This window comes from Halichoerus grypus, chromosome 1 (assembly GCF_964656455.1).
Source record: "Halichoerus grypus chromosome 1, mHalGry1.hap1.1, whole genome shotgun sequence".
NCBI classification, from domain to species: Eukaryota; Metazoa; Chordata; class Mammalia; order Carnivora; family Phocidae; genus Halichoerus; species Halichoerus grypus.
This window is the reverse complement of record NC_135712.1, coordinates 132,593,708-132,610,238: the sequence shown is the minus strand read 5'-3', so window position 1 is coordinate 132,610,238 and position 16,531 is coordinate 132,593,708. Positions and strand designations below refer to the sequence as shown.

Below are 16,531 nucleotides of genomic sequence, written 5' to 3'. Positions count from 1 at the left end.
GCCTGGGTGGCTCAGTCAGTTGGGCGTCTGCCTTCGGCTCAGGTCATGATCCTGGAGTCCCAGGATGGAGTCCCATATCAGGCTCCCTGCTCAGCGGGGAGTCTGCTTCTCCCTCTGCTGCTCTCATGTTATCCCTCACTCTCTTTCTCTCTCAAATGAATAAATAAAATATTTAAAAAACCTAGGTAGGAAGACCACATATTGGTATACAGAATAATGAAAGGTAATTACAAATTGTTTAAAACAGTGGAAAATTAGAAACAATACAAATATTTAATGATGGGTGAATAGTTAACTGTGAGATATCTACATGTTGAAATTTGACTTTAAATTATGTTAACAACATAGACATGAATAGATTAAAAGGTTAAGTATGGAAAAAGTCAAGATTTAAAAAATCAAAAAATTGAATTGTAGGCTTCATTTCATTGCTTTTTCTCTGTAGCAATGAACACCATTTAACATGCTATATAGTTTGCTTTTTTATTTATTATAGTTGTTTCTTTCCATTACAATATAAGCACCATGGAAGCAGAGTTTGTCAATTTTTTGGTGCTGTAATTTTTACTGTATAGAAAATGTTGCCTGATACATAGTAGATACTTAGTAAATATTAAATGAATAAGTATAAGATTAGAATATGGAAGAGAATAATGGAACATTAGAAATAACTATCAGTGATAGTTATCTTTGAGTGTGGGATATAGGGAATGTTAACTTTCAAATTTATGTTTTCTTGTATGATAAATATGCATTAATTTTTTTTAAAGATTTTATTTATTTTTCAACAGAGAGAGACAGCGAGAGAGGGAACACAAGCAGGGGGAGTGGGAGAGGGAGAAGCAGGCTTCCCATTGAGCAGGGAGCCTGATGTGGGACTCGATCCCAGGACCCTGGGATCATGACCTGAGCTGAAGGCAGACGCTTAATGACTGAACCACCCAGGCACCCAATATGCATTAATTTTGTAACAAGACTCTACACACACACACGTATATACACACACAAATATATATTTAAAGACTGGATGGAAATACAGCAAAAACAGTAGCTTTCTTTGAATGACAGACTTTAAAATAAATTTTTTAAAAATTTGCTTTCCACATAAAATACAATAAAATTTATTAGTTCAAAAATTATTTAAAAAAGGAAAAAAATCTTTCATTTGTGGTGGTAGTGGTTTGAGTCAGAATATGGAGGAGAACCCATAAAAAACAAATGCTCCACCTTCATGTTACTTATATGCAGTAATATGAAACTTCCTTAAAAATCAGTTATGAGGTTTAAACTATATATTGTTTATTAACGATAATGTGTATATTGGAGCTTTTACACTGAAGGGGTTTCAATAATGAAGACAGAAGGGAAACTAGAAGACATTTGATTTCTTTGGGATTCAAGAATTTGTGCTTTGTACTTACCCTAACACTTTGGTACATAAATCTTTTCAAATACCAAATGTCTTAAAGCGGTTTGAAATAAATCCTTGGAAATTCAAGTTTTAAACCAGAATGCCCTCCCTAGCAAACAATGATAAAAAAAGAGTTCCCCTGATAATAAAACTGGAAACCACATGGGAAGGAGTCTCACAACATGAAGCAAGAAACCTTTTAATCAAGCTATCAAGGGTCTGTTTTGAAATGTGTAATTAATAGAGCCCCTGGTTAAAATTTAATGAAGAATGTGCTCTTTATCAGGATCATTTCAAATCTAATGGAATTTAGCTGTGTTTTGCATATCAACGTAGGTTAAAAGAATAAAGTTTGGGGGCACCTGGGTGTCTGGAGTTGGTTAAGTGATGCCTCTTGATTTCGGCTCAGGTCATGATTTCAGGGTTGTGAAATGGAACTGCGCTTGGGGCTCTGCGCTTTGCACAGAGTCTGCTTGTCCCTCTCCCTCTGCTCCTCACCCTGCTCCCTCAAGCTCTCTCTCTCAAATAAATAAAGAAGTAAAATCTCAAAAAAAAAAAAGAATTAAGGTTGAGCATTAATCGTAGTTAACTTCATAGTTGTTCTAAGTGCATTCACTGCAAAGTGGGAAAACAAAGCTGTTTTGGTTAGGTGACTGGCAAATAGCATTATATATCTTGCCTCTTCAAGAAGTATCTTTTTAGATCTCTTAGGTGTACCAAAAATGTTTTGGTTAGGTTGCTTTAGTAATCCATGAGCTAAGAGGATCTTTAGGAGGCATATAGAGGCTGAGTTGTTAGTGTCCATCTGAAGAATAAAACACAAAACACATGTACTTCTATGTACTGTGATATAAGTTGGTGTGGATGTGCAAAGAAGGGGATTTCATTTAGAGATAGCCAGTGAGAAATTACAGGCATGGACCCTTCTATTTCTAAGGATAACTTTAAAGAGTTGACTGGGAAAATCCCAATATCCTGCAAAAATCAACATCCATGTATCTTTTCCCATTTAAAATTTAAATAGAAAACAGCTCCTTTCTTTTTATGATATTCAGTCCACAGAGAGGAAGAATTTCTTAATCTCTCAACCATAGTGCTTCTGCAACTTTAATACGTACCACCTAGGAATCTTGCTAATGCTGATTCTGATCCAGTAGGTGTGGGTGGGGCCTGATTCCGCATTTCCAACGAGCTCCCAGATGGTTCCAATGTTGTTGGTCAGTTCTCCACTGTACTTGTTTTCCCTGAGTCTCCCACCTCTCCTGCCCCTTCCCGAGTGACCCAAGCCTATTAGAATATAAACTATTTAGGGAAATATAAACTAAAATAAGGAAATAAATATAAACTAAGGAAAAGGATGTTTAAAAATTTTCCTTAGTGTGACTTGCACAGAATTTAGCAATATTCAGATGCATATCTTTTTGTTTTTAATAATATTCTACTCTCTAAATTGGTAGATTGGGAAAAGTGTGGGACTGGGCGACAAACACCCTTTGGGTATGAACCAGGACTCAGCTATTTACTACCTGTGATACTTTACATATGTAATGTGAGCTCCCTGAGCCTCAGTTTCTTCATCAGTAAAATGGTGAAGTTAACACCTGCCTTGCAGGGCAATTATGAAAATTAAAGGAAAGATTATATGTTCAACATCTAGTCCAGGTTTTGGAATACAGCAGGCACAGAGTAAACGCTAATTTCTTTTTTCACCTTTTCTACTCTGTAGCCCCGAATCAGAGAAATAAAATTTCTGCAAGTTTGGAAGTCATAGCAAAGAGAGAATTAAAGAATAAAGTCAGAGCAACGCATATACTTTTCTTATTAGCATCCACTTCAGATCTTCATTTACCTTGCATGTTTTGAAATGGAAAGATATATTATGTAAAATGACTTGCATCATAAAATTACCAGAGTTCACATTTTGAATTATAAAAGTGAGGCTTATTTAGAGGGAAATCACAACTTTATTAATTGGACTAAAACATGGTCAAACTCTTTTTGGGTTATAATTGGAACTAAAAGTTACTCTATGAAATATGGCAGAATTAAGTTTTTACCAATTATGAAAATCATGCTGTATTAATTTGATTTGCTGAATAACACAAATGCAGTGGTTTAAAAAGCACAAATGTATTTTCTCACAGTTTCTGTGAGTCAGGAGTCCAGGCATAGCTTAGTTTGTCCATTGCAAGGATGCAGTAAAGGCATCCGACAAGCCTGGGTTTTTATCTGAAGATTCAAGTGGGGGGTTATTTGCTTCTAAGCTCGCTTGCTTGTTGGCAGAATTCAGTTCCCTATAGTTGTAGGGTGGAGGGATCCAGTTCCTTGCTGGTATTGGCTGGAGGTTACCTTCGGTGCCCTGAGACTGTCCTTAGATCCTTGCCACATGGATCTCACAACCTGTCCACTTGCTTCTTCAGAGCAGATAAGGGAGAGAATCTTCTTGAAAGATGAAGGCCATGATCCTATGTAACATAATCACAATCATAAAAAAATAAATTGTAAAAAAATAGAAAAACCGAAACAAAACAAAAAGAAAGCTAATTGGTTTTTTTTAGACATCTTATTGTCTTCAATATTAAGCATTATGCACAAAAAGCCTCTACAGTCACAAAACAAACTGATTGAATGTAAGAAGAAAATGCCCTGAAACTCACTGGATATCAATTTGTCACCTGGAACTTTGTTCAGTTGGTCTAGTGTTATGAATAACTTTATCAGGAATTTCTACTTTGCTGCTTTAATCTCATGATGTTCAGAGTACTGAAAACAAAAATTTTACCTATTTAGGAAATACCGATTTCTCTATTAACAACTGATTTGGAATATGTTTAAAGGTGGAATAATTTGGAATTTTTTAAAGATGGTACCCTGTGCCAATTAATTTTGCAACTTGCAGAAAAGAATGAAGGAGGGGCCTTGCCATCATAGTTTAAGAGGTTTGGAAAAATTCTGGGCTACCTTGTTCAACCCCAAACAAGAAAGTCTTCTGCATCTGTAGCATATGATGGTATTTTCCCAAATGACACTCTTTGAGATAACAATTCCACATCCAAATTTTTTCAGTAGGTAAACCTGCACATTTACAAAATGACATACATACAAAGATATTTATTGCATCTCTGCTTTTAATAGCAAAACATCAAATAGTGACTAATTAAATAGATCCTTTCAATGGAATACTAGAGTTTTTAAAAGATTAAGAAAACTCTTTATATGGTGATATGGAATGATCTCTAGGATCATGTATATAGTACACTGTCATTTGTATAAAAAGCAAACAAAAAAAAGGCAAGCACATTGCATAATTAGGCATAGAGTAGCTCAGGAAGAACAGTGGGGCATATGGACATGTGTGGGAGGGAGACTTCACCCTCCATACTCTGTTGTACTGTTTGAATTTTGAGTCATATTAATATATTTCTTATTCAAAAATCAAATTAAATAACAAAAGAATTGCATGGGTGTGTTGCCTTTGCTTTCTCTCTTCCCATTCATTCCTTGATACACCAAAGCTGACTTCCCCAGCATACCTTTAAAAACTTAATTAAATACTTAAAAACTGATTTTGTTAAGGTCACCAATGATTTCCATGTTGCCATGTGCAGTGGTCACTTTTCAGGTCTCATTTTATCAAACTTCTGGGCAGCATTAGACCTAGTTTACTATTTTCCCTCTTGACATACTCTCCACTCTTGGGTTTTGGTACAATACACCCTCTTGGTTTCTTTTTACCTCATTATTCCATCTCACTCTGTGTTGTAGATGTTAGTCTTGTGTTCTCCACCCTCCTCTGTCTTCTCTCCCTAGGGAAACCCATCTAGTCTTGCTTTCATGACAAAAACTTGGGTTTCTCCTAGTTTTTCCTATGTCATTAAATTTCTTCATCTTTTTGTTACTTGACCCAGAACCTGAGGAGTCATCACTTCCCTTCAGCTACTCACCCCCTATCAAGTTTTGTTGTTTCTACTTCCAAAAGTAGAATATATATATATTAAATATCTATATCTATCTATCTATCTATCTATCTATATGGTAAATTAGGTCTAATGCTACCCAGAAGTTTGATATCTATCTATCATCTATCTATCATCATCTATCTATATATCTATATCTATATCAAATATATCTCTAAATATCACTCACTTTCCCCATTTCCATAACCATTGGGGTCCAGTCAACTCTTCTTGGAGCTATTGCAGAGTTCTCTGAACCCTTCCCACTGTTCTTCCCACCTTTATTCTTGCTACCCCACACTCCCAACATTGATTTCCCACACAGCAGCAAGTACTTTTTCTTTCAAAGACTTGGATCTGATAACATACCTCTGTGGAATGGCTCCTGTTGTGCTCAGCAGCAAACCTTAGCACAGCCTGCAGTGTGATGTATGAACCAGGCCTTCCTGACTCTCCAAGTTCATTTCATGTGCTTTTCTCTCTGGTTGATCACACTGGACTTCTCTGAGTTCCTGGAATATGGCACTGTTCGGGATCTTAGTACATGCTGTTCCTTCCTCTTAGGGAGCTCTTTCCTTGCCTTGCTCATGCCTGATTCTTTATCCAACATATTTTAGCTTAAATCCCTCCTCTTCAGAGAGGACTTTTCTGGCCAGCCCATATAGAAATGGCCTTCCCTAGGTATTTGCTATCATTGTATTTATGACATTACATCTAACCACTCTGTTTTTGAGTTCTTTTGAGGTTCTGTGGTGTTTTCCAGCAGGTTAAGGGTGATGACCACTTGACTATAGAAATGGTAAGAGGACAGATAATACTGTGTGCCTTGCTTTCTCAAATATATCTCAGCATGGGATAAGAGAGTGTACATCATTTTCAAACTATATGTGTAATAAAAGAGACAAGAACAAATTCAGGAAAGGACTAATGATTATTATCTTGGCTCAAGGGAATTGGCAGATGGGGGAATAATATCCTTTGAGAGAAACAGGCATCCATTTACCATCTTGCAATCCCAAAGGATACCTAATTATCTCAAGCAGCAGCAGCAGCAGCATTCATTACAGTCTAAATATGGCACATTGCATTGAATTCTGAGTACAGTTAGGACTGTAAGAGGTCTTTAGAGTGCATACAGTGTATCTTTTTCTAATAAGCAAATCAAGAACTGGAGAAGTTAATTGATATGCTCAAGGTCATCCCATTGCTGAATTGACTTGCTGCCTTCTGCTCCAGGGAGATGTCCACAACGTTCTATTAATGCCCAAGCTTTGAATTCCCAAAGGCAAAGCCCTGAGAACTATAGGGACCCACCGAAGCCTTAAAATTGTTTCCTAGCGATCTCTGAAGTTATAGGAACATATCAGTTTCTTCTTGTTTATTTCCTTACATGCAAGTTTTAACTCTCCTTTCTAAATGAAACAGCCTTTAACAATATAAGTAAGGCAATCATTTAGAAATAGGAAATAGAGATTAGTAAAAATGATAGATATAAAAATCATCCACAAACTTGTCACCATCCCCTGGATAGTCATATTTTAATATATTTCATCTTCTTAAGGATGGCTCAGAAGAAGAGAACGGTCTTCTTTCATCCTGAGTCTACCACTCTGCTACGAAGAAATGTCAAAGAGAAAAGTGGGGCTTAAGTTTCTTGTCTTCAAACATCTCTGGAAGCTAAGACAGGGTAAACAAAGTAGATATATATTTGGGGAATACTTCCCCATTTGTTTGAAGACATCTTCAATGAGAGCTTAAGGGTTCTCATTACATGTATAAAGTAGGTGAAAATCTTTTTTTTTTTTTTTTTAAACTCCAGGTCTGAATATATGAAGCTTGTTCTCAGTTATTCACCTCATTTGATTTTAGCTTCTTAAGGTAGATATGTGGGTGGGCTGCTATGGTTTTTCCTTTTGTCGTTGTTTCTGTTGTTATTTTTTCCCCAAGCAAAAACACATTTTCTTTGCCTAGGATCCAGCTGAGGAGCTTGTAGGGAAGGAGCCCAGCTGAGAAGTGATGCTGCAGCGGGTGTGGGCGCTGTCCCAGGTGGTTCCTGATGGATTAGACTTCCAAGGAAGGAAAGAATGACCAAAAAAAAAATTCAGTTCTGTTTTGGCAGGTTCAAGATGCCAGCATATTTTGTTATTTCGTCCCTGGGGAGTAAATTAAAGTGATATTGTTTCTCCAATACACCTTGGAACCAATAAAGAGAAAATAATGACTTGTGCTGTCTTCGTGTGGATAAGTCACTGGAAGTAGTGGGATTTCCCCCCTCATACCATTATATCAAAATCTTCAAATATTGAATTTAAAGTAAATGCTCCTCTCTCCTTGTGGTCAAACAGAAGGCTTTTGAGTATAAATTTCACATCAGATCTGATTATGATCTCTCTATTCTTGGGCAAGTTATTTATCTGCCTGATCCCCAATTTTCCCTCAGTGTGTGATCATGAAAATTAAGTAAGACAATTAGGCAATGGTTTTGCACAGGGTCTCAGACTTAACAAATATCTCCTGGCAGACAAGAGAGAGGAATGGAATTTTGAGGGTAAGTTATGAACAAGGACTGGAGAGTTGCTATGCTATTGAGAGAAGGCTAGCTCAGGTTTTAACTGCAAAACCATGGTGAGTTTGTATAGCTTCTACTGTTAAAATTTTTAATTTCTTTTTTTTTAAAGATTTATTTATTTATTCCAGAGAGAGAGAGAGTGCATGCTTGAGCAGGGGTAAGGGCAGCGGGAGAGGAGGCAAGTAGACTCCCCACTGAGCAGGGAGCCTGACTTGGGGCTCAGTCTTACGACCCTGAGATCATGACCTGAGCCAAAATCAAGAGTCACACATTTAACAGAGTGAGCCACCCAGGCACCCCTAAAATTTTTAATTACAGGAGTAATGGTTAAATATGTTGTCTGTGATAGCAAATGTGAACAATAGCTCTGGTATTGGAAAAACTGAAAATCCTTCTTTAAAACTTAGTAGACTTTGAACATCAGCCAGCATCATCCTGTGTAGCCAAATACTTGTTCATTCCAACGACTTTGGAGCCTTTAGCATTTCTCCGCCTCTCCTGGACCCCCTGATGTGTCTCTTTGCTTAATCAGGAATGAAGCTGAACTTTTCTGCCACCCACTACTTCTCCATGTATATGGAGGGCTTTCTTTGAGTTGTGCCCAAAATAACATCTGATCTGAAAGCAACACTAGGAAATTCAATCATTGATGAAAAGAAGAGTGAAAAATAAAAGCAAAGTCATGCCCCTTGAAAGTTCAGCTTCAGCTCTGGAAAATATAAAAAGGGGATTTGGGCGAGTCTATTTCTGGAAATCTGACTGCTCCAGCACAATGTGCTGAACAGTGAGGGGGATTCTTTTGTGGTTGATGTACACGTAAAGAGCCTCCCTCCACTGTGTCGGCCTTTTAACCTGCTGGAGGGCAAAGCCAGTCTCAGCTGCCTGTCCTACACTGGCTAATCCATTACTTGAGAGTTTTCCCTGGTATACTATACTACAGCACTTACTCTGGTTTTCTAGATCTGCTGGGTCTTGCCAGACAGGCATTTCAAATCCAAGACAATCACCCAAACTGATTCTGCAGTTGATTTCTTGTTGTCTGGCTTATTTCTCCTCCTCACTAACTAGTCTAACGAGTACACTTTTCCCTAGGGGCCATTTCCCTGCATCAGGACATCCATATGCATGTTTTCCACACTCTAATGAGACTTTCTATTAGGCCTATTGGAGAGAAATAGGACAAGTTGTGACAAAACGGCCTTCCAAGTGCCTACTAATGTGAACCAATGCAGTAATGCGGATGGCTGCTGCAGCACTTCTGGAATGACATCTCCCTCCCTCACAACTCAGGCCTTCTTAGACCTAGTGTTGACAGCTGGGCATGGAGCATCATCGAAAGCCTCTTGAAAACAAAACAAAACAGCTATCTCATCTTATATTCCTCAGGGCTTCTGGACTCATATGTATTCTCTTCTGGTTTTCCTATTTGGCCATGATTTAGTTCCTAAAGGGATGTGGGTCCCATCATATTCATCTAGTTCCTGATAGGCCCTTCTGCGCTTTTCTTATCTATAGCTATGCCGAAGGGTATTTTGAGAAAATAAGCCCTGGCAATTATCAGCTCAACGCAACAGAAAACAACAACCAAAAAATCCTCTCACTTGAAATTACCTGGTGGTTTCCAGGTGAAAGATTTCATTTTTGCTTTGGACCATCAGGATAATTCTCTCATTTTCTGACTCTGCTTTGCTAGTGGCTTAAATGTTACCGTGAGCTTTGAGCCCTTTATCTGGTTTGGTCTCTTGGTCCAGCTGTTCGTACTTCAAATGTTTTTGCTCCTCCCCTTTTTCTTTATTACCTGTAACCAAGGAAACTGATACATACTAAAAGCTATTAGTTGTTTTCTTCATTGCTGGTTGTTTTTGGTTTGTTAGTTTGTTTTTTAAATGGGGTGGAAGACCACCCTGCCCCAGGCATGTGGGGTGGAGGACCACTCAGCCGTAGGTGTATGGGGTGCAGGATCACCCTGTCCTAGGCGTGTGGGGTGGGTGGTGTGGGGGTGGGTGTCTTTATGATAATCACCTGTGACCAACAAAGAATAACCAGCCGCTAAAAAGGAAGTAAGCCATTGAAGGTGTTATCAATAGAGATGTTAAAAGGATTTAAATTCCCTGGTTAGCTTTCTATAAAAGACCAACCCTAAAGGCCCTCGTTGGCAACCCTGTCGGGACACCTCTCACTCTTGAGAACTTTTTCTGTATATTCACTTAATAAACTTCTATTGCTTTACACACACACACACACACACACACACACACACACACACACACTTCCATTCTTCTCTGGATTTTATAGGAAATACCACTCCTTTGAAGGGAGAAACTTTTGGTTCAGATAAACCCAAAGTGTGGATGTGAGAATAGAATAAAACTTCGGCAATTCATGTTGCTCTGGATTTATGTTGCAGGGAAAGACTTATTCGCTTATTTATTTTTTTGTGAGAGAGAGAGAGTGAGTGGGGTGGGGAGGGGCAGAGGGAGTGGAAGAAAGAGAACTTAAGCAAGCTCCATGCTCAGCGTGGAGCCCCAGGCAGGGCTCAATCTCATGACCCTGACTGAGATCATGACTGGAGTGGAAATCAAGAGCTGGATGCTCTGGTGCCCTGGGTAAGACTTATCTGTTGATTTAAAAAAAAATTTTTTTTTTTTAAGATTTTTATTTATTTGAGAGAGAGAATGAGATAGAGCATGAGAGGGGGAAGGGTCAGAGGGAGAAGCAGACTCCCTGCTGAGCAGGGAGCCGGATGTGGGACTCGATCCCAGGACTCCGGGATCATGACCTGAGCCGAAGGCAGTTGCCCAACCAACTGAGCCACCCAGGGCCCGAAAGACTTATTTTTGACAGTCTGTTTTATACTTTGGAGTGGAGAGCTGGGGTGAAGTAGTGGCAGGCAAATAATCTTACTATGTCAACTGAGCTTGGATGGCATCACTCAAAGTAATAGAAAAAGTCATGGCTGGTTTTCTCCAAGTCCTTTGAGTATATGCCATACAATATGGTAACCACTACCCACAAGTGGTTATTTAAATTAAAATTAATTAAAATTAAATAAATTAAAAATTCAGTTTCTTGATCACACTGACCACATGTCAACTGTGCCATAGTCACATGTGGCTAGGGGCTAATATATTAGACAGCACATATATATAACACATATATGACACTGCAGCAGAAAGTTCTATTGACAACACTGCACTAGTTATTACCTTGCTTAAGTTGTTTCCCATCTAGGAATATCACCTTCCCATATCACTACCTCCGCAAAACCTACAGTCCTACTGAAACTTGGCTTGCTCTCACCTCTATCATGCATTGAAAGACTACTACTCCACACTTCATTTTCCAGTTTTTAAATTTCTTGGGCAGCATTTGTAGAATTTAGAACATAATAATATGTAGTCAGTATTCTTATTGTTTTGTTAGTCTTAGATTTTTAACTACATTAAAAGCTTCTTAAAGATAAGAGTTATGCCAGGCGCCTTGGTGGCTCAGTCGGTTAAATGTCCAACTCTTGTTTCAGGTCAGGTCATGATCTAGGGTCATGAGATTGAGCCCCACATTGGGCTCCATGCTGGGCATGAAGTCTGCTTGAGATTCTCTCTCTCCCTCTGCAGCACCCTTCCCCCCCGCCCCACTCACGCCTTATATGTTCTGTTTTTATAGTCCCTCAGTGCACTGTACAACTTGAGACCATATTATTATCATTATTATTAATTTTTTTAAAGTATAGTCTGAGACTAAGCTCAGGGATTTATATGTGTCTTCTAGAATGCAGTCTCTTGTAAAGCAATGTTCATAATTTATTTATTGTTGTATCCTCAGCGCCTCAGTAGGTACTCAATAAACCTAAAGAAGAGAGAATGATTTCATTTGATTTTCACAAGAGTGTGAAATTGGTATTGTCCTTATTTTTACAAATTCAGAAATTGGGGTTCAGGAAAGTTCAATAATTTGATGAAACGCAGTGCTAACAAACAGTAGTTATTTTGCACATTGGTGCTTTTGCATGTGACCTTTCTCTCCACTTGGTGTCTCATCTTTCACTTCAGCAGGATAACCTGGATTTCTTACATAGCAGCTCAAGGCTCCTTGAGGGAGAAAGAGATTACCAAAACTCTGCTTCTTCATCATTCAGTTGGTCAAAGCAATGGAAAATCTAGCGCAGATTCCCAGGACAGTGGTATTAGCATGCAGGCTTGGTTTATGCAAACAGAGGGTGAGAGACTGTTGGAGAATATCCTGGAGACTAGCTATCACATGAATCACCATCTCTATAGGGTCCCAGTTTCCTGAAACTATGATTCTTTGTTTCTTTTCTTTTTAAATTTATTTTTATTTTTATTTTTTTAAAAGATTTTATTTATTTATTTGACAGAGAGAGACACAGCGAGAGAGGGAACACAAGCAGGGGGAGTGGGAGAGGGGAGAAGCAGGCTTCCCGCCAAGCAGAAAGCCCAATGTGGGGCTCGATCCCAGGACCCTGGGACCATGACCTGAGCCAAAGGCAGACGCTTAACGACTGAGCCACCCAGGCGCCCCACTATGATTCTTTCTATAACAATTTCCCACCTCAGAATATCCTTCTGTGAGATTTAAAAGCCATTAAAAGCAAAGCTGTAAGCTGCCAGAACATTCCTATTAACAGAAGTGACCTGGGTTTGATTTCTAGAAATAACCAGACTTCTGAAAAACCTAGGATGACCTCTTATTCTAGAAGGAGGCAAATATAGTTTTCAGCAGGATGCACAAGGAACTGGTACTCTTATCTTGCATGGGATGCTTATGTCTCCCAACAAGAGGCCTTTTGATTAGTGCTACTATCCTGGGATTCTGATAGCTAGAATTCTTGCCTCTAGGGTAAAGTTCCTCAAACTGTGAAGCTGAGACACTTGCATCTTCCTTCCAAAGTGAAAACAAGCAATTTCAGGAAAAGATGGAAAAGACATTTCCCCTCAAAGGATTCTTTTGGCATCTTTCTGCAACCCACTCAGCAACTTCAGAGTTTTAAAATCAAAGTCTTTTTAGCACATAATCATCTTTTATGGGGAGCTGGACTTTTATATTTATATGAATTACTCATGTTGGAAGTAAGGAATAACACTTTAAAGAAAACCTTCTGAATTTACTGGGGTGATATTCTAAGCAATTACTTTGAAAGAGGAAATTATAACAAAGAGGACTGTGAATGTTTTTCTCCCTGTTCCAGTCAAAGAAGAAAGTTAGAGAAATGTTGCTTTAGGCATCCAAAAGGAAGAATCGACATAAGAACATGGAAGATGATACAAGGTTTGACTTCATTTTAGGTTCTGTCAGCTAAACTGTATTTTGGGGAGCAATTAATTATTTGACACAATGTGTGTTTTTAACAGCTGCTCCCCCACCCCCCTTTGTATGTTTCTTTTTCAGCTATCCTGTTAAAAAGAAAATTACAAAAGTAGCTGAGCAAAGCATACTTTCAGAAAACACAAAGTTAAGCTAAAGTAACTGAGCCAGGCTCAGTCTGAAGTTTGGCTGTGTCAGTTATTCAGAGATACAGTGGGCATGGCTGTCTTTTCTGTAGGCTCCCTTGATCCTGCACTCTAAAGTTCTTGGAAAGGTGTTATGGCCTTGATTGGAAACATAGAGGCTCAAAAAAGAACTAACCCCAAGATTCTGAATATGCATCATCCTGAGAGCAAATGAGTAGTTTCTCAACCTGGATCTAGTAGGCTGGGATTTAGATACTAGCATTCTCCATAGCCTTGCTCTGACATGATTCACTCTGCAGCAGAATTTAGAAATAAGGCTCTAGACCCCAGTCCCTGGAGGTTTCAGAAAAATTTGGTTAAACCCTGCTCCATTTACAATTGCTGTATAGTGATCCATTCCAAACTGTGTGGTTTAAAATAACAACCATTTATTAAGCCCCAAATTCTTTGGGTTGGCAATTCAATAGGGACATAGTAGGGATAGATTTCTTTGCTTTGTGATGGGACTTCAGCTGGGAAAACTCAAATGGCTGAGAGCTAGAGAATCCATTTCTAAAGATGGCTCTTCACTCACATGTCTGGATATTGGTGCTGGTTGTTGGCTGGAACCTTGGCTGGGTATGTTAAGTGGAGCATCTATATGCAGTCTTTTCATGGGGATTGACTTCCTCACATTACGGAGGCCTTTGAGTAGTTGGACTTCCTATAGGATGTCTCAGAGCCCTAAATGTGAATGTCTCGGTGAACAAGGTAGCAGCCACATCATCTTTTATGATCTAGCCTCAGAAGTCATAGAACGTCACTGTTGCCATATTCTATTTATCAAAGCCATCATGGGTCCACCCAAATTCAAGGAGAAGGGAAGTAAGTGCCACCTCTTGGTAAGTTACTGGCAAGGTCACACTGTAGAAGAGCATGAAGAATAGGAGACATTATTGTGGTCTTTTTAGAAAATAGAATCTTCCACGTTCCTGTTTAACTTAGAACAAGGCTGGCTTAGGCTTAGGACTAAATGTTGTGACTTGCCTCAAGGGTCAAATCTACCTAGCAACTACTCAGATTTGTACTCTTACAAGGTAATGGACCAAAGACCTCACACTTCATGGACATGGAAGATTGTAGATATCTTCTGTTCTCATAAAAGTGGCACAAGAACACAGCCATTGAGTTTTGAGGTTTGTAGCACATCTCTGGCTGGCCTATACAGGATGTAAATTCAGTGTACATTGTTCAATTTAATTTTCATGTATATACAAAATAACTACTAGAATATATAATTCTTAAATGTTACTTAAATGTTGACACACACTTGTGTGTATATGTGTATATGTTTATGTAGAGAAATCTAGAAATAAATATAACAGAAAACATGTAATATTTTTATGAAGAAAAAATAAAAAATTGTTGAAATACATTATAGAAAATTTCTTAATGAAGAGATACATTTTTATAAAAGTTTCAACATAGTTGAAACATAGTTGACATAACGACTTTCCTCAAATTGGCCTATAAATTCAATGTATTCCAGTGAAAATCCCAGTAGGGATTTTTGGCTTTGTGGTTAGATTTTGTTTCATCTTGTTTTGCTTTGTTTTTGATTTGGTAACCTAATTCTCCTTTGCTTAAGTTAACTATTGGGTTTCTGTCACTTGTCACCAAAGAACCCTAACTCATAAAATGGGTTTATCTACCATCCATTCTCTCTTTCTTCAACTCTAACATGCTGATGGGGATGATATTTTGATGGAGGCACAAAAATGTGTGAGTAGTAAACACATGTTGTTTTTTACCATTCCACTTGTTGAGAATTAAAAATCAGGGTTTCAGTGGCTCCAACTCAGTTTCATCAGTGTCTCTAAGGTTGCTAGCAATATAATTAAAGTCCTCCAAAATGACTTTTTTTTTCAGTTCATAATTATTCATTATTCACTTATTCTAATCCCCCATTTTTAATTATTGAGTGTCAGTTGTGAGAGAGGTGCTAATCTAGGTGTTAGAGATAAAATCAGGAAAAAACAACAAATAAAACATAATTTCTGCTCTCAAGGAGTTAATATAAGGAGACAGTATATAAATAAATAAAGCACAAATAATCCTAGATTGTGGTAACTGCTATGATAGAGATCAAATGAATGCTCCTTATTTTACTGGATGCAAGCAGATGGACAAGATGTTGGAAATTTTCAGTGTAAGCCTCTGTACTTGACATTTTTAGAAGGGTGTAGAATTGTTTAGCAAACATTTGTCTTCTAACAGAATTCACAATAGATTATTACATATTGATTTTTTTTAAAGATTTTATTTATTTATTTGTCAGAAAGAGAGAGAGAGAGCACCAGCAGGGGAAGCAGGAGCCAGAGGGAGAAGCAGGCACCCCGCTGAGCAGGGAGCCCAATGCCGGGCTTGATCCCAGGACCCTGGGATCATGACCTGAGCCAAAAGCAGACGCTTAACCAACTGAGCCACCCAGGGTTCCCTACATATTGATTTTTATTGTTTAGATATCATGACAAAACTTCGCCTTTATCTATCATATTCCATATCTTCTGCTTATTAATATACTTAATTTATTGCATTAAATGACAAGTAAGATGGTATCTGAACCTAAAGTGCTTAGAAGATAACTTAATCTTTGGGAGTAGATTAGATTTATAGGGAGTGAAACATGGATTTAATGATTTTAATGGAAAAGTATTTTTTTTTAAATTTTATTTATTTAACAGAGATAGAGAGCACAAGTAGCCAGAGTGGCAAGCAGAGGGAGAGGGAGAAGCAGGCTCCCCGCGGAGCAGGGCGCCTGATGCGGGGCTCGATCCCAGGACCCTGGGATCATGACCTGAGCCAAAGGCAGCCGCTTAACCGACTGAGCCACCCAGAGGCCTCGATGGAAAAGTATTTTTGGAAAACAATCAACATTAAAAGGTAACTGATTTGTAGATAAATGTCGTTACTAATTTGAATGAAAGTTTAGGATATTTTAATGCTAATTTTTTACAACTAACTTCTCCATCTATCACTCAGCTCTGTGTATGACTCCCACCTCATCCTCTGTCACTTTCTGTTATAAATTCCAGACAGTGTGAACTTCTGATTCCTTCCTGAACATAAAGACTACTTTGCTTTTTTG

The 16,531-nt window shown here is 38.3% G+C and overlaps 1 long non-coding RNA gene across 2 annotated transcripts in view; it reads left to right on the top strand.

Moving 5' to 3' along the window:
• Positions 1 to 16,531, top strand: part of LOC144381844 (uncharacterized) — a 290,946-nt gene that overhangs the window by 83,746 nt on the left and 190,669 nt on the right. The window contains exon 1 of one of the 2 annotated variants that reach the window (XR_013447803.1): positions 16,133 to 16,326. The exons of the other annotated variant lie outside the window; for it this stretch is intronic. This is a non-coding gene — a long non-coding RNA (uncharacterized LOC144381844). Of the gene's footprint in view, positions 1 to 16,132; positions 16,327 to 16,531 lie in introns of those variants that run through there. 2 annotated transcript variants of the gene reach the window in all.